We start from the raw sequence: 19,811 nt of genomic DNA on the forward strand, positions 1-19,811 counted from the left end.
AGCAGTGCTGGGTGTGGAGAGCGCTCTCTGTTCTATTAGCTCAGCGACACCTTCTCTGGCTCACTCAGTGGACCCTTTGTGCTTGTTAAGACTAGTCCCCAAACAGCTTCAACGTCTAAATAGCCGGTCATTGACTTATGGTGTCAACTGAGATCCAGAGCGGCGGCAGCGTGTCTCGGGCAGCTCTCTGGACTCTCTCAGCTGTCTGTTTAAGGCTGTCGTCTACAGCTCATTTCCAGACAGGAGCAGGACTCCCTACTAAGGGACAACTTTTATTTGATTACATACAGAAACATTGTTTTTGTTCCACGACCAACCTTTTTCCTGAACAGTCCACCTATGTGTAGAGCATTACCTTTGTTTACGTGACGACATTTTTTTTATTTAAAGAATATATTGTTGAAGGTCCAGTGTGTAACATTTAGGAGGATCTATTGGCAGGTATCAAATATAATATTCATAGGTTTATTTTCATTAGTGTATAATCACCTAAAAATAAAGAGTTGTTGTATTTTTGTTTCTAGAGTAGCTCAGAACGGACAAGCCTTTAAAGGATAGGTTCAAAGTTCTTTTTATTTTTTGGGGGGGGGTGGGGGCTTTTATTGGCTTTATTGATAGTGACAGCTGAAGAGTGACATGAAAGGGTGAAGAGAGAGAGGGGATGACATGCAGCAAAGGGCCACAGGTCACATTCGAACCCTGGGCTGCTGTAGCCTTGGTACATGGGTCACCAGCTCTACCAGGTGAGCTATCAAGGCTTCTGTTTCTTTCAAGTCTAGTGGGTATCTTCACATTGAATGACTGTGAAGTGAAGCCTTCCTTCTGCAACTCTAATGGGAGAGATGGGGGAACAAAATCTTCTTTCAGTACTGAAATGTCATCCTTGTGTTACTATACCTGCCCTGCAGCTCAGCAAGGAAGCACTGTCCATGGAAACACTAAAAGGCACACTCCCCTTCTCCTCTAACTCTGGGAGCTCCACACCTGACTTTGGTAACTCACATTTCTGAGCCTCATTTTAGCTCCAGCCAGATACAAATCACTGTCCAGCTTGCAGAGCAAGGCTGCTGCAACCAATTATGTTGCAATCTTTCATGTAATCTATGGCTTTAACTGCACATGGGAGACTTTTGTTCCCTTTCTTTAGCCTTCCAGACAATGGGTGTACCACCCTGGGGATAAGCGCTGTCTTCAAGATAAAGTCAAAGAACAAAAGTCTCGTCCCTCGCTGTCGTTCCATTACCCACAAGCCTTGTTGAGGGGTATGAAATAGATGAGTATATTTAACACACTAGCACAGCACAAAATAAAAAAACAGTGCCACCAACAACAGCCACAAACTAAAGGGATAAGCTGTGGTCTTTTACTTTGGAGTCAGCAAAAGGGATCACTTCATCAGTAATTCTTACAGTGTAGAATCTGTAGATATTGTGAGTTTTATTTTTAGATAGACTCAAAATTAACTGAACCTATCCTTTAATTAAGAGATTTAGTGGTCCAACCCTTCCAAGCGAAACAGATTGTTTCCAATGAAATTCATCAGTTGAAAAACACAGTGGTCTTGATTATCAGCCAAACCCTGTTCCACCCACTACCCCTACCCTATAATACTGCACAGACAGACACTGTTCTCGGCTCACAACCGTGTTTGTTGAGCCACATTTAATATGCCAGTGCACTTTCCTAGTGTTGAGAGACAGACTGGCAGGTTATCAGATTGCCAGAGTGCCGTAATTACATTCACCGCACTGCACTGGTCTGCTGCTCCACAAACACCTGGCAAGTTGCCCCAGCCACTGACCTTTCCTTTGGAAAAAAACAATCCGGCTATGTAAATGGCAGTCACACGATGAGGCACGCTTTGTAAACTGAATTTTTTTTTTTAAAAAGCAACAGAAATTCCCTCAATCGCTCCTGGATCTATTGGTTAGCTAGTTGTGTCCGGGGCTACTTGTCATGAACCCCCTCAACCATCCTCCCTCTGCATGAGATGCCCCGGCCTCACTAATGTGGATTTATGACAGCGTACGTGAGCGTGTTTGTGGAAGCCTGCCTCCTGTTGAGCCATGTTGGGCTTCATGAACAAGCGGCCTCATAAATGAAGACGGATCTGAGCTGACAGCGCCGCAGCCCCTCCGAAAGCTCGGCCGTGCAGCATCTGCCACATGTGGCCACATGTGCTTGAGGGACAGATGCAGGGAAGATGTGTAGAGATGAGGAGGCGAATGCAGCACCGCCACTCGGGCTAAGATATCTGGTGGCTTTGCTTACTGAAGTTGTACTGAACTCGACGTGATACATGTAAAATGTCAAAATGCATACTGAGAATGACCTTTATGTGTGGAATGCCGGCACTGAAGGCCAGGTAAGGTTGCTAGTTTGTTTTTTACTTAATGTTGAGTAACTGCATGATAGTTGAGGATGTAAAATGTTAATAATATACTGACCTTTCCTGTGTGACCTTTAGTCTTGGAAGACTTTAGAGAAAAGATTTAATAATTTAAAAAAATTCTTTTTTATGTTACAAAATTTGCATAAGACCTCCCTCTGAAGGAAAATGCACGTCCTGATTATCAGCATATCTTAATTATAGACTAATTGTTTTTTTTATAGATTTTTATGTAGATCACATGCTCAGGTGCATGTGAGTAGGAAACTGGCATCTTTATGAGAAAATATTAAAGTTAAATCACAAGTGAGGCCTTCTGTGGTAGAGATTGGAAAAGAAATGCAGAAAATGTAAAATAGTATAACACATGATGTCGTGTTTTCAGACCAACAGTAGTCCTCAGAGCTGATCAGATAATGATGTTTTAGTTTTCAACTTTATGAATCAAGAGGTCAGACTCTCCTACAATCTTTCATGTCTTAAAAGTCAGTCTTCACTCAGTATAGTAAATATTGAAGTGTTGCGTCTGAGCGCTGCAGCTAACAATCTATCAGGCACACATGGATGATTTTTGTGTTGATTTCCCAGCACTCAATAGCATAGCTGATCAATGGGCCAGTCTCAGAAGGAGTTGGTGTTTTCCTTCAATACATTTTCCATGAACACAAACTTGAAACCCAGCCTGCTTCTGTAACGTCTGTAACATAGACGGACAAGAGTAGTCTTTCAACTGCCTTGTAAAACCAGAGACTGATTAATGTGCGGATGTGTACATCTGATGCTGGGATCAAGCATCAAGTGCTCTCTTTGTGTTCTGCTCTTAAACAGAAAGTGATGCTCAAGTGTTTTTACAATAATTTGTTTATTAAATGAGCGGATGTCCTGACAGACGTTCTGAGGAGATCGCTGGCCTTGAGCTTTTATAGCCAGTCATCTTTGGTTACAAATAGCAGCGCCCAAAACAAGCCTGTAAATGCTCCCAGCTTTGTCTATGGCCTAGGCTGTTTATGTCAAAATATTCAGTCACAATAAAATAAAAGATCAGCAGACTCTCACGATGGGTGTCTGGTGTTTATCATCATAACAGACCAGGGGGCTCAAACTGCCGGATGAGGGGTCATTTCCAGCCCTCCAACCTGCGACATGATGTCAAAAATATAATATGATCTGGTCTGCAAGATTATTATTATTATTATTATTATTTTTAAAAGTGTGTTTTATTTGGTGCACAATAATGGATTAAAGATGCTCGCAAATCTGCAAAATTGATAAGAAGAGAGCAGGTTTCCGGCCTTTATTTGTTGTTTGGCTGTGTACAATAAAACAGATATAAACTGATGATATAAAAATCTGTTTAAACCGCAGCCTGTATGATGTTAATAATTAAAATATTTTATTTATATTTCAATTTCTTGTACTTGAACATTGAAGTGACCGTCCCATGAGATGACAATGCCAGCAGTGGCCCCAAGCCAATTAAGTGTGTTAATGATCAAACTAACTCTTGGTAGTATAATAATTGGACTAATTAATAAGAATGAAAACAGAAGAGGAAAAAGGAAGCAAGCTTTAAATTATTAGATGAACTGCTCCTATCTGGATTCGGTAGTGTGGAAACCTGATCTGGACCAGACAACACCTTCAGCCCTGAGCTCATGGCAACATGTTACTCTACTGCCCAGTTACACCATCTCTGTGTCCATACTGGGTCATAATCAAATCCACACAGCTCTGAGTAAACAGCTACTTACAGTCTGAACACAGATTGACTTTTGTTTCATCACTTTTATGATACCCTTAAATCAGCTGCATAAGCTCCATCTTAGAAAGTAATGGGTATATTATTAATACAGTAGTTATATAAAGGAATGTAAATATATAAAACTGTGGGGAATATGTTTAATAATTTGCTACCATTGCTGTATTAAGTTTATTTGCGATGTTTTGAGCTTATTTTTAGATGTGCATAATGTATTTACAAATGCAATTAAATATAGTTACTATAACTATTTGAATCATTCTTTCCTCTAGTATCTTAACTTAAGAAATGTAAAATAAAGTTTTACAGATTTAACATTGAATGTCCAGGTTTGATATTGGATTATTTACTTTTTGCGTTTTTCCTATCACTTATTTTTGGTCTTTGAAAGCGATTCCTAGTGTATTGTAATTGTATTCTTCATTTGACTTGAGGTTTAAAGGTCAATCTTGGCCTTGGAAACAGCAGTCAAAGCAGAAAACAGTCTCACCACAAAGACCATTTTAGGCATTGTTTTGCAGCTTTGGATGAGAAGTCCTTCCACAGTGCTCAGAAAGTCTAACATCTGAATTCCATGACAACTTGGCAAACTCCATTTGCTGATGAAGATCATGTGATATGATCGAAACCTCCAGAATGCCAACTAAATGGATCTGGTCAATCTTCTTTCTCAGTTGTTTTACTTCATTCTTCAGAGTTCCCACGCATCCTGGAAAAGCTGGAAATTTAGAGACTTCAACAATGTTGTCCTAGAAATGTTTGTATTTTAGCCCCTCATATAGCATTTGGAAACATAGGTGCGTATTTTGTTTGAAACTGGACCTTGGGCAGGATAAACCGCTTTTAAAATGAGTTTACCCGATGCAAAGTGGAAGTGACTTGCAGCGATCTTTGCGACATGGAGCGAAATTCTCATATCTACATGCATACAGCATAAAAAAAATGAATTTTCTGTCAAATAAAATAAATTTTACTTGATTGGACTGTTACCTATGGGCTGTGGCCAAATTAAAGCAGTCACTTTGCCCGAAACCACTACTTATATGATCGTTTGCAAGCTTGTGCTGTCCTGTATCAAGAAAAACTGTAACTGTAAAATAACTTAAAGAAAGAGTAAAGAGTGTGGAAACCGGGTTCTTTCTTTAAAGTGACTTATTCTCCGTTGCATCTTATTGGTTGTATTGAGTAAGAGCGGTTCGATAGCTAAATGAGAAGAACGATAACACTCAACAATAGTCAGACGCACAACTCCCCATAAAACCACAACTTCGTCATTTTACACTTGTGTTTTTATGCAGATCCCCAAACCGTTCCTTTCATGTTAATGTTTATGCTGCTCTCTTCATCGGGTCCCCCTTTAAGGAAGACTCCAGGGGTTAACATGCTAAAAATAAAGGTTAGCGTAAGTACTAAGGAAAAGCATGTGATGAATGGGAGACAGCAGTAGTCTTTCTTTTGGTAAATTCCCTTCTATTAGAACGTTAAGCTTACGTGGACACGCTCCAACCTAAACACCACTTTAAGTGTGTGTCTGTACATTTCTTCTCCTCTTTCTAAGGAGCATCTCCAAATAAACCGTGACAGCTTAGTGACAGATTTTTGCCATCTGGTAAAAGCTTGAGTGGTTCTTATATAAGGTGTGTAGTAGGCTTCTGTACCTCCAGGGAGAGCAATGAAACAGATTTAGAGAAGAGAATAACTGTAGGAAAATACAGTAGCCTCAGGTCTGTACGGAAAATCAGCTCGGTTGCTTTCTGTTCTTTGTGTGCACTTTCTTTCCAATTTTGTAGTGTGAAGTGTAAAGAAAAATTGAAGACAACAGCAGTGGGAAAATGTTTGATATATTGTTACCCAGTACTGTTTGTCACACTGAGTTCTGAGCTCCTTACACCTCAGGATGTAAGATCTAAAAGGTTTGCATAGTGTGTGCATTTTCTCAAAGCACTTCAGAGGACATGATCAATAACTAATCAACCAGAATGTCAAAATAAAGTTTAAAGAAGTACAGCAGTGTGAGAGATTTGCTGAGGGAAGCGCTTTAACAATGGTGATGATGCATTTAGTACAGCCAGGTAGTCTTCTTGCTGCTTGCCTTGAGAGGCCATACGGTCAGCGGGGAACAACATTAAACGCTCGGTAATATGATGTAGATCAGCGGAGGGTGTCACAGTGAGTAATGACCTCAGCAACACAGCAGCAAGGCACCGGGAGCAGGAACCAGCCAGCAGGAGCTCCATCATGCCAGCCTGCAATGCTTTTACAAGGTCTTGTGGTGTAAAACCCCAATTTAAAAACATGTAGTTTTTAGCCTCCAAATTAGAATGCTTGGCAGGCCTTGAAGAAAAGGTGTAAGGAGGTCCACACAGAATATGAAAGCTGTGGTCCTGCCATTAATCTGTTGGTAGAAGAGGTGTTAAAGTGGACACCGGTTCAACTCCTCCGGCTACAGCACTTACTGAGGAAATAGGAATTTGTTATGTTGGCTAAAATGATCTAATTTTTCACAGCTCATACAAGGTAGCCAGATTGGAAAACCTACACCTTCCAGGTTTTATATGCTTAGTCTAAAAAATATAATAATAATAATAATAATAATACAGCTGATTTACATGATATTTATTCTGGATTATGCGATCTAAGGCGAACGTTGGATGTTGAAACAACGTAAAGCACCTTGTTATGGGGTGCCTGACAAAATGTATGGAGTACAAAATGTCCAAATCTACACTCAGTTAAAAAGAAAAGCAAAAGGCTTTCTTTACCTTTAATTAGTTGGTAAAATAATTATTAATTATTAATGATATTTTACTTATTTACTAGCTCGTTTTATTTTTGTGTTCTTTGGCAAACATTTAATCATTTATCTATTTTCTTTTTTCCCCAAGCAACATTTTCAGTTTTCTAACACTTCACACTGCATACTGCTGTAGCATCATATAGACTATTTAACAGTAGCTGAAGCATTTTAGTCAGGAATCAAACAATAGCAAACTTAGCTTGTAAATGACTCTTTGAACTCCACACAGTGTTTAAGATAGCACAACAAAGTGGAGGACTTTCCATTGCACTGCAGAAAAAAAGGAATGTTCATAAAGACAAAAAGCTTTGTTTCTGGGAAATTAGTCTTATTTCTTGTCCAAAAAGTCTTTTCAATCAAAAAAGTAGTCTCGTTTTAAGAAAATATATCGAACTTTGTCTCAATAAGATATTACAGCTAATATTGAGCTTGATTTAACCAGTAACAAGTTACAACCAGAGAGAGAATAGTCTTGTCCCAATATTGTAAATGAAGCAGCTGTTCTTGTTGACTTGCCAGCTTAAATATGCGCTAACTACTTTAACAAGAGCTCATAGTAACAGCAGCATGCTGTGCAGTATATGGATGATTACCATTAGGTGTATCGGTTAGTTGTATGAAGAGAGTTAGACTGACTGAAATGGCATGCTTAGGCACACCCATCTCCTTATCGTTTGAAAAAAACAGAGAAATGTTCCCTGTGTATATAAAATAGGAAATAAATAATAGATAACTGTGGAGTTTAAATTAAATGAGCTATTATTGGTGGTAAAGAAAAGAATAAATCATGTTTTTTTTTAACCAACTCACTAGATGTATAATAAAAAATATATAGCGTTATAATTATTATTTTACACTCTATTTTAATTAGCCTATTTAAGTAACTGGCTGATTTCACCGTCACCGTTTCAGGGCTCTATACCTTGTTAGCGTTCCATATGTTTAATATCCAATACCTCAAATGGAGCCCTTTCTCCTGGGAGCCTCAGTGAATGTTAAAATACTTACATTCACATTCCTCCAGTTACAATCTCGGCCCCCAGTTGTCAAGTGCTTCGTTCCGCCCCTTTGCGCTCCATCTTGTCATTTTCTATTCTCCGTATGAAATGAGACGAGTCTCCATGCCAGCAAAGCAGTCTGGCAGCAGCGCTGGAGAATAATGAAATAGGCTTCAGATACAGTACAGGCTCAGACAGCCTCCCGACAGATGAAATGCAATATTCTTAAAGTGCTGTGTAACATGAGCTTCATATGTAGATATCAGATAGTACTTGACGATACCTCTATTACCGTCCACAAGCCAACGCTTTGGGCAATTAGGATCTCTCAGGTTACCCCTCTGTACATGAGCCAATCCAAGATGAGAAGGATAAAAACTCAATTAGCTTTTGTGAGGTGCTGCCCACTCTACGTACAGGCTCACATATTCCATATTTTCTTTCTGTAAGATCAAACACCAGGTTAAGGCCTTCCTTATTGGTTCAGTGTCACTACTTTACATTTTGGGTTAAAACCAAATTCTTGCAATTCACTGAAGTATACAAAAAGTGCAGCTCAAGAGGGATTAATCTATCATGCTCTTTCCCAAATCCCTTTAACAATGTGGGGATAAACATGAACAGAAAATGTGATCTGACAACTGGCCCTGTGGTTTAGGGGTCCATTAGTGGACAGCTAAAAACAGGTGATCTGTTCAGTAAGCACAAAGGTATGTGGTGAAGTCGCTGCATTCTTAGTTTTCAGAATGGATGAATTAAGACAAAATGAGTCATTACTCCTGATACTTTCTCCCTCTTCTTATCTTTTTCTCAACTTTTCTTTCCTGTCGGCCTCAGAGATGCAGTTTGTCAAAGATTCATTTATTTCAATTATATTCCTTGTAAATGAAAAAAATATTTGGATTACAGCCAATGTAGAGAAAGTTATGAAATGATGTCTGTGGGGCATTTTTGCTCTACAAATACCTCTTTGATTTAATAGAGAATATGTAGATTCAAGAAACAAGCTGAGCTTTAATGTTAATTTATACTCTATTCAACTCAGGTGTCTTTCAGTTTTTGGCTACGATGTGACCTGCTAGACCCGCAGTGATCTGATAAAGATCTCTCAGCTGTCTCAAAACCCATTTTGTTCTTCGGCCTTGTATTTGCATGCAGTGAAGCTACTGTAAGAGCACACTTGGTTACTAATGTGTGTTTAACCCCAGTTTCTTTGAGTTCACAATGTACTTTTCTCCCAGAGATACAACACTTTGTCCTCCAATATTCATCAATTATTCCACTTTTCATTGTCACATAATTAGAAAATGTTGTGTTTTAGAGATCATGATATAATAAAGTATCTGATTATTGCTAAGATTTCTGCCTGTGCTGTATGTTGTATTTGAGTAAAGTACCGTTTAAATGTATTGATCAATGATCTATCCCGCTGTCTGTCTACATTAGTTTCACTATTAGCTTTACTAATAGTATACTAAAATTGCCTCTCATAAAGGCAAACTTTGAAAGATGTGAGTTTGGCAAAAGCATTAATTTGTTATTTTAATGTAACAAGATAGTAAAACTTGAAATAAAGTAAGAGCTGATGGCTGAATGCATATGTCAGTTGTTTCAGTAGCAACAGAGGAACATAACAGTACATTTCTGTTCTTGTCCTTTCAGTGTGCTGTTTGAATGCTATATGTGCAGAGTTTGACACTAGCAGGATGTTTTCACATTCATCTGCTGAATGTGGAAAGTTTCTCTGTGTTCATTGAAAACCTGATTTAAAGGATCATTATTGTGACATTACAAATAGTTTGTCAATCTTGATCCAGTATAAAACTTATATGTGTGATGTAGAAACTTGAAGCCACCAGTGCAGGAAAACTTTAGAAGTGAATAACATTTGCATTTTCATTGATGTAGTTGTAGAAGTCAAAGCCCTTTTAAGGATTTTGATGTGGAAATGATTTGCGAAAAAAACATATCAGACACACATTATGGTTCTAAGCAGTTCCAAGTATATGTGTCTGGAGGAGATCTTTAAGAACTATATGCTACTTAGGTACAGTCTTAAGGTACTTGTACACTACATGACTTTGCATTCGATCAGTTTATAAGATATAATCCACTGCTATAGATGAGAATGCCCAGTGCTACTCCTTGACCAACTACAACATTACTGCTGCTTTAATGTTAATGGATCAGTAATAATAATCCAACAATAGATATAAAAATAATAGTTGATTTACCACTCTGAAAGGATCCATCTTGCTGCTTAAATAATACTTTTTTCTCTATTTAATAATGACAGTAGTGATGGGAAAGAGCTGTTTTTGTCTAAAGATGGAGCGGGTCCTATGGAGTCCTCCATGTTGAACCACCATGTTTCTACAGTAGCCCAGAACAGAGAAACCTGGGTCTAGATAGGGCCTTTTTTGTGTGAGTTTCATAGCCACCGTAGTTTCTCCTGCATGCTTGGAAGGCATGTGGTATTCAGTTAGTTGCAATCTGCAACTTCATTATAAACACTGGTCCTTTAAGTCTTTGCTTAAAGACTCTTAAGTTACAGTATATCAGCTCTTGATGTTTGCATACACATCCTGACTGAATATATAAAATGTATTATTTGTATTCTGTGTGTGTATAATAACATAATGATTTTTTTTTTACTACTTGCATAACCATGTGCTTGGGTTCTTTGAAATATGCTCGATCATTTTTTAACTCAAGCGCTGCAGATTGCGAGCTAATTTACCTTCACAGACATCAGGTAAACTCCAACTTTAATTAGCGAGGGGGAGTGTGTGTGTGCATGTGTGTGTGCGTTTGTACAAAGTCAAAGCAGACAGCTGTTGTGGAAAAATGAAACGCTTCCTCCTCGCCGTGCCCATTAACAGAGTTTTCAAACATCCTCCCCTCATCAGCAGTGATCCTGAACAAGGCTGGCAGGGTTGCAGGCAGGCCAAGGCCACAGGCAATAATGCTGTGGTACACTGAAGTTACAAAGAGGAGTGTAAAATGTTAATGACAACAGATCGGCTGTGCATGCACACACACTGTAATCACATCATCGTCCCTGCTGGCCAGTTAGTCTCCCTCCCTCCCTTAGCAGGAGCGTTTTCATCACCAGCGTTGATGTGGTGTACATACTGCACCCTATAAGCACTCGTGGCACACAATAACATTAGTGACATAAGCCCAGTCTGCACGGCCTGCTGCTCTCTTCCGCGGTGACTCTGTACTGTGATGATGGAGCTGTTCGAGGGATAGAGAGCTATTGGATAACAAGCAGAGACAGAGGCAGATCAGAGGAAAGAGGCTGCTGTAATAACATCCTCTGCTTGAGATGCTGACAGGCCTGAGAGGCATCATTTAGCGGTATGAGAACAACAGAGAGATATATACGGCTCGCAGACAAAAAGTTCACGTTACGCCCGATTTCAGCTCGCTCTTCTTAAATGTTTTGTGGAATTAAAACAAAAAATAGCTGTTTAGACTCAGAAGATAAAAATGGTGTAAAACGTACTTTTCTTCACAAATTTTGGAATGCGTGCAGATCCCTTGTGAGGTTTGCTGAACAGCAGCCACTGTGGCCTCAAGTGACAATTATGGGGAATGTACTGTGAAAGAAGTACAGAATAATCGTAAAGTCGGCTAACTGACTCAGTTACACAATAAAATCTATTCAACAGTCGCCACCACACACTTGTGGTCATACCAGACCAAGTAAGGCTGCAGCAGTAAAACTCCTGAATTCAAAAGTTATATAGTGCTGCTTCAACAGTTCAGTTAAGGCAAGTAAACTTAGTTTGGTTATTGTTAAGTTCTCTTTATTGTTTTTACTTTCAGGGACGTATGAGAAACAGGTGAACAAAAGAATGGTAATAAACAAACCTTGACCTCCCTAAAATGTGTCAAGCTCCCAGAACCTGGGATCCTGTATTTCCCATAAGGCAAGTCCTTGTGGTAAGTTTAATGTCATCGTCATATAAATTACACACTGCAAGTTTGTATAGCAGGTTTCCTTTTTTATTTATTTTTTTTCAATCGGACACAGGTGTACCAGCAAGCCTTCATTTATAAACTAGTATGAATTTGTTTCCAGGCTCAAAGCGTGTAATGTAATATTTTCCAGCTTACATTATCCAGAAAAACACGCTTTTCAAACATATACAGTAATTATCTATACTTTAATCTCATCAACACACTTTGCTCCTAGCATTTATGTGTTTCTGATGATACGCAGGAGGGACAGTAGTTCCACACCAGCACCAAGCGGGCAATACCTCAAGTGATAAAGGGACAATATCTTAGAAGATTTCAGCAGTACCATAACAGGCCTGATGACACCATCTGGGTTATAGAGCCACACAAGCCCCCAGGCAGGGCACCGGCCTTGAAGCCAATTTGACATAGCGGCCACACTGTATAATGACCGCACAAGGCCAGCAGAAATCTCTAGTGCGCTTTCTCTATGGCACCCACAACACAGCTCCATGCTCCACTGAGCAGCTCCCATAAGATTGAGTGGAGCCCCGTACAATTCTGTACCCAGTTCTACCTTAATATATCAGTGGAGCCACAGAGGACATTGTACAATTGTTCAAATAGCACTTCCCATAACTACTACATCGGTGGAGTAGTAAATCTTGCTGAGTAAGATTTTGGTCAAGCTAAGGTAAGAAACAATATAGCTTGCTTATAAATCTTGTTTAATCTTCACGACACTAATTACATACAATTCTTCTACTTCAGATAAGTCTTTGTAACAAAGTATGCTACTTTTGGTCAATGTGTTAAAATGATCATTGTACAAAAATGTGCAGGAGCCACAGTATGGCACAGAAGACTGACAGTTAAAATGAGTGTATGGTAATTACAAAGACATCAGTGAAAAGGTCCCTGCTAACTCCTGCAGATAATAACACGCACGGCAATTAGAGCCGGAAAAAAGAACCTGCCTGTCTCTGCCTCCCTCTTTCCCCTGCAAAAATTACATTAAAAGCTGGATATCGTGACCATGATTCATTCTCCACATACAGTACAGCACGGTGCACCACAGTGCAATACATGTAGCCTTCAGCAAATTGAAGTGAATCATTTCTTAACATTGTTACAGAAGCTATTAAAGCCGACACAATGCGATGCCAGATCCGCAGCCGGAGGGTTAGTGACGATTGACTCTGTAGATGAGTGGCAGTGGGGACACGCAGGGTCCAACATTTAGGTTTTAACACCCGAATATCATAGGTCTGTTTGTGGACTTCATGAAATCCAACCAAAACAATGCAAAGTCATGCCCCGTGCTAAAAAGTGTGGTGTTACTCGAAGGAGAGCTGATCCGGAGATAGCTCGGTGAAATTAAGCAAGAAATTCTCTTCTGTGATGGTTAAAGGTTTCAACCGTTAATAAAGCCTTTCCAAAAGGGTTAGCTTATCAAAATCACACAAAAACACTTTTACACTTAACTAGTGATTTCTAGCTGTTTCATTAGTTTCAGCTTGATTTTCTAAAGGTTTGAAATATCCATCGTTCGACTTCTCCCACCACCCCATGAATTATGGTGAGTAATACTGAAGAAGACAAACAAATCCATGTAAAGAAAAAAAACAAGTCATTTTTTACTCTCTGAGCTGTAGGAAGATATTAAAAAACGGAAGGTTCACTTTGACAAGAAATTAGATGAGATGATCTTCCCAACTTATCAGAACGTCCTCCCCTCCACCTGTCGCCTCTGTGGGATAGCGAGGGTCTTTGTTCTGACTTAGCGACAAACCCTCTTCTGAATAAAAGCTTCTGTCTAATAAAACAAGCTGCGTGCGGTGTGAACTATAATTTGGAAGCAGCTTCAGGAAATGGGACTCAAGCGCCTCAAAACATTAATGCCTCAGAGACTTAGAATGTGCACAGTCCTGGAACCATTCAGAAAACTGGACTCGGTCTCTTTCACGATGAATCCCGTCTAAAGATAGATTCATGGAAATATACTGGAACAGACAAAAGGCCTCTCTTTGGCAAGAGGCAATGGGTAACACACAAACTGGCAGTCGTGCACACAGAAACCATCCTGTTTGGCCAGTGGGAATATGTCTCTGCCTATTATTCACTTTCGTTCCAGGTTTACACTTTTCTTGGGTTCGTCATGTGAAGGATGTGATCTTGGGGTCAGGTCTGCTACACAAACAGAAGGCCTTTTTATCCTGGGGCTACAATCAGCTAAAACTTCTAAAGAAAGAGAAGGGCAGGACAGAAGAGAAATGTGCTGAGCAATTTTGTGCCCTCGTCGCTTTACTGCATTCTAGAAATGAGAGAAAGATGAATGCTCCACTGTTTTTTACATTTTGGGGAAATTTATCACGTCAGATGCGTAATAAAAAACATGCAAAGAAACATGCAGATATTAACTGCTACTCGTACAATAGTACTCATACACAAATTTAACAACCAAGAGTTGTACAAGCAGCTGCAAGCGAGAAACAAAACATAGAAAGAGGCAAAGAATTGCACCTGCGTGTATATAAAAGTGCACAAAGCAGCCGGCACACACAAGTGACTCTCTGCTTGGCGAGCGCTGGAGGGCATTCACGCTCTCACAGGTGTGGGTCAACATAGAAACATGGCTGTGGATGTAAGTGAAGTTGATTAGAGTGCCATTAAACTTTGTTTAGAGCTTTGATCTGGCCCAAAGTTCATGTCCGGCCTGACCCGAGCCTAAAAAACATTCTGTGCAAGCTTGAAACAAGCCCGAAGCTGGAAGCAGTTTTGGGCCAACCCTGAACCTGAATTTCCACTTAAAATAAAAAGTTTAAAGTACAACACATTGTAAACATTATGGGCATAAAATATTGTGCAAATTATTATCAAAACGAATAAAACACATTCACTCGTAAATTCTCGGCAGCAGATTTGAGCTCGCACCCGGCGGGACGTGTCGGGTCCAGTCGGGTTCGGGCAGAGAATCAAAGCTTTTTATTTATAACTTTATACTTATTATAACTAAATTTATAACCAAATGTGCTACCTGCAAAAGCTACACACATGTTTACTGCCGATTAGCATGCTTACATGCTAAACTAGGATGCTGAACATGAAAACATGTCAAATGTGGAAAAATAAATGTAAGAGGACGGCACAGTGACCATGGTGATTTACTCATTTATTTCAGCACAGTGGGTCTATGTAAAGTCTATGGAAAAGGCTCAGATCATAGTTCCTGTAATTCTGAACAACTGGCCAGAGATTTCTGACAACGTGCATTACCTCTACTGCTACAGTAGAAATATACAGCTCATCTGTTGCCTGATGTTACCACAAGGAATCAATTACTTGTGTACTTTGCTCTTCATTTGAAGGTTCCAAAATGGCAATAGCCACAACCACATCCACAGTGGATACACCCACGAGGCATGCAGAGGAGACATGAGTCTGTGTAGATTGGACCATTTATCTTTGCGGTGAGTGCTGACAGATTGCCCTGTCGTTATCTCTTCCTGTTCCCAATTCTATCCATCCCTCATTTTGATCCTCCCCGAAGCAGCAGTCCATATAGCTGTCACCTCATTCATGGGACACAGCTGAATGATCTATCTTTGCTAAATAGTTCAATCTCAATTTTGGAACAAAAGTGTGTAATCTGCCAGATGTGGTTAAGTGGAGCCACCGGCTACTCTTAAAAAGTCATATTTAATTTTGTTTTATTCTATTTCTTTTTTAATTGTGTGCCCAGCTTTTACCTGTAAAAAGCATTTTGTTCTTTTTGAATCAAGGTTTTCTAGAATGCAAGCCCACACACTCCGTATCTCCCCCAGGAGTGCGGATTAGCCGCTACAGGAAACTTAACTGCTTATTTCCCCATAATACATGCCGAACATAACCGCTGATAAGCATTTTGCCCCCCGACAGTGAGGCAGAAGCTGCTCTGTCTCCAGATTCAGAAGCAGCAGTCGATTCATCTTCCCTCGGGCTGGAGGAGATATCAAGCTGCAGTAGCGGCAGAAACGGCATCCTATCAGCCCACTTCCAGCGGAGCTTCCATTTCCTCTGTCAGCTGTCAGCTCAAAATGTCTCCTGCCTGTCACACCAGAGCTTTCAACTCAGTCCGTCCCTGTCTGCCCAACTACCACCACACTTTCCTTCCAAAGTTAGAAGAAAGGTTTTACATCACATTGGAAAATCAAAAACTAATGTGTATTCTGCAACCTAAACAACAGCAATATTGCTGATGCATTTGACAAGTTTCCCTCTTACATACTGCATTCACACACTCATGACAGTAAGCAGTTTTCTGTCTGTCAATCATTGCCATTGTCACAATCATTAAAAGTTCCAAAAAGTGCTTTCTAAATGTCTGTTTTGAGTTGGGGTTCTTTTTGCCTCATGCTTGCTGAGGCAGCTGTGTCATTCTTCCCTAGGAGCAGGATGACTCTGTAGCCTGTGACTGCTTGAAGGCTTGGCGTGGTTTTGTCTATGATGCCACTGAAACCAATACACAAACTAATAAGCCCTTGAAGGTGCCACTGATTTGCCTGGTCGCCTTGTAAGGGCTATGGGGAGTTGCACGGGGAGAGAAAGGCTGACGTATGGCTGTAGGGGGTATGGTGGTTGTTCGAGTTATGGGGTAATTAAGTGAAGCTAGAGGGGAAGACAGTATGACTTTGGAATTAAGATAACAGTGAAACCAGACTGAGCCATGTTATCAGCTCTTCAGGGCTGTATTACTTGGACACTTTAGTGTTTTGAGCTAATAACATCAGCATGCTCACAATAACAATGTTTACTGTGTTAGCACTTAAAGGACCAGAGTAAGATTTAGTGGCATCTAGTGGTTAGGTTTCAGATTGCAACTAACTGAACACTGCTGGCATCTGTATTTGACAACCTGGGAATGAGAGCGGGCTGTGAAAGTGTGTAGGAGAAACTACGGTGACTGCGAAACTTCTACAGCTAGTGTTTGGTTCTGTAGAAACATGGCGGTTTAACATGGCAGTCTCGATGGTGCTAGGGATAAAATTAAAGTCATTAGAATTCATCCTCTGGAGATCATGAATGTCATCAAGATTCCACGGCAGTCCATCCAATGGTGAGTTATCTCAGACTGTGTCAAAGGGTCCAACAGAAAATCTTTCAAAAGACAAACTGAATTTCTTTGCATCGAACATCAATAAAGCTTTACAATGGAAAGTCATACAAGGAAATCTTGGAAGGTAATATATTTTCATTCTGAAAAACTCAATTCAGCCCTTTATTGGAGGTGTTTGGCTTCTCAAGTGCAAAAGCTATAAAGTAAAATACAGAAAGAGAACCAATTTGATGACCCAAGGTGAGGTGAGGGGAGGGTCATAGTGCAGTATTCTCAAATCAGACCAGAACACCAGAACAATAGAGTGAAAAAAACTGATATAACAAAGTTGACTTTAATATTGTGTTTTTGTCTTTACTTATTACCTTTACAGCAACTCCGGAAAAGAAGAAAAGAGAGCAAAGATTCTGGGATTCTCAGAATGACTCCAAGATTCTCAGGATAGATGACCCATTAGGCTTGGGTGACTAAAACGGGAACTCAATCTAATGCCTCATTTCCTCTCAGAGATGAGACAAGCTTTATGGCTTGACCTCTCCCAAAAGGATCTCTTTCTTTCTACAGTGGCCATGTTGTAATCTCACACATCGCTGTCTCGCTTAATCCGAAAATAATATCAAACACATTAGCAAATGCAAAGGCCTAGAAAATCCAATTTGAAATTCATACTGTTGCACTCGTAGACTTGATCACTCCATATGTGTGATGTCACGTGTGGTTTTAATGGACATTTATCTCAGATGCAAGATAAGTTTTAGAGGAATCAGGGAGTTCCAGGTGTAGAGATGCTTCGAGTTGCAGGGTTTAGTACCAGTATTAGAGGACCAGATTAGCAATGCCAAGTAAAATATAATGCTCTCCAAAATGACAACCTTTAGAAACTTCTTGACCGTTAAAGATTTTTTTATTGTGATTCTTTTAGCCACGCTAGCTGTGTGGCTCCAGGGATTAAAATGTTGGTTGGTCCACCACTTCGTTTTCAGAATCAAATATCTTAACTATTGGATGGGTTGCCATTACATTTTGTACAGACATTCATGGTTCCCAGCTGATAAATCCTAATAGTACTGGTGATCCCCTGACTTCAGCACCACCATGAGGGTCACGTGTGGTTCTACATGAAATGTCTTGACAACTACTATATGGATTGCCATAAAACTTATAGCCCTCCAGGATGAATTGTCTCAACTTCTGATTCCTATTTTTAGCGTGCCTAAAGTACAACCTCTTCTCCGAGTTATGAAAACATTTCAAAGCCTGTTTAATAAGTTCAAGTGTGTTTGAATTTTCTTGAACCATCTTTCAGTTGAAGCTAAACTGGTATTCTGCAAGATCTTGAGGTTGAATCACTGCTGCGGGATTTCACTCACCAAGACAGGAGTGGCCAGCAAATGTAGTGTGGATTATTATGTGGACAAACATTAAATTCATCAAGATTTAGGTGATAAGTTTAGTCATGATGACAGAGACGTCTCTACAACCACGCAGCACTACCCCACAGAGCGATGATACCCTCGTAGGAAATCTGAAGCAATGCACAACAGTGGAAGTCTACTATGGCATTCAAGGTGGTGGCAGTTGGATGTCATTTCCCTTTGTTCCTTATATCTACTGTACACATGTAAAAGAAGAGCAAGCAAAAAGTGTCCCGCAACCATGGACAAGTAATTACTGTGTCTGAATAGACCTTTGTTCAGACTGATATTTTTCAAGAGATAACTGTCTGAAAAGGCTAATGAGCTGCACTGTGTCAACACACAGCAGTGTAACGGCCAAAAAAACTTTTAATTTGACACTTCCATTGTCTATCATCAAGGGGGGAGAAAGACAAAGAGTGCCTACAACTCCTTAAGGCTTCTGGGTGAGTGTCTATCGGTGTGTTCAAAACAGCAGCAGCAGCCAGTAATGCGGAGTAGCTCCTTCTGCTCAGCGGGCTTGAAACAAATGGGTTATTTAGAGCCTACTTCATTTGCACTTGTGGAAAAAGGGCAGAAAGGAAATGAGAACCCCTTGACGGTTCAGCATTGGATGTATTTAATTAGCCAATTCACTCTCTGCTTTGCCGCCTCAGTGGGCACAATACTTCTTTGTATTTTTAAAAGTAATTGTCACTTGCCGCATCAGCATTCAGCAGATCCAGGCATGCAGTCAGGAGCAGAAAAAAAAATAGTCCCCCCCCGTCCCTACTAAGAGCTCGTAAAAATAGACACACAGGCACATATTATACTGCATTGCTGGTCAGAGGTAACCTATGGAGACTGAATGCCGTGTTCACCAGCCATGAAGTAGAGGTGTGGGCATCATAGGCTCTAGTGGTAATCGGTAACATATCATTTTGCTTTACTCAGCTGACTGAGCTTAACACCGTTTAACTGGTCGCATCTTGATTTACAGTAAAAGCTTTCGAATGATATGAGATGCCCACATCATAAAATATATTTTAAAAATATATAAAGGCATGTATATAGCAATATGACATCATCAAAAAATCATTTCACAATAAAACATGACCAAGAGTGTACAGCCATGCTAGCGACTCTGAGGTGGTACTGTACAGCTGTGCTTTGAGCGAATGCTAATGATGTTTACCAAAGTTAGTCGGATACATTATCTGGGAACCATGAATGTTTGTACAAAATCTTGTGGTAGATATTAAGAAATGTCCCTGGATAAGTGAAAACTTTGACGTAATGGTGTCACTAGATGAAAAGTCCAGAAAAAACCTAAATAAACCAAAACCTCTGAGGATGATGAATGTCTGTAGAAAATCCTTCTGATAGTGATGGATCCATTTTACTCAGAAC

This window comes from Dicentrarchus labrax, unplaced genomic scaffold, assembly GCF_905237075.1.
Source record: "Dicentrarchus labrax unplaced genomic scaffold, dlabrax2021, whole genome shotgun sequence".
NCBI classification, from domain to species: Eukaryota; Metazoa; Chordata; class Actinopteri; family Moronidae; genus Dicentrarchus; species Dicentrarchus labrax.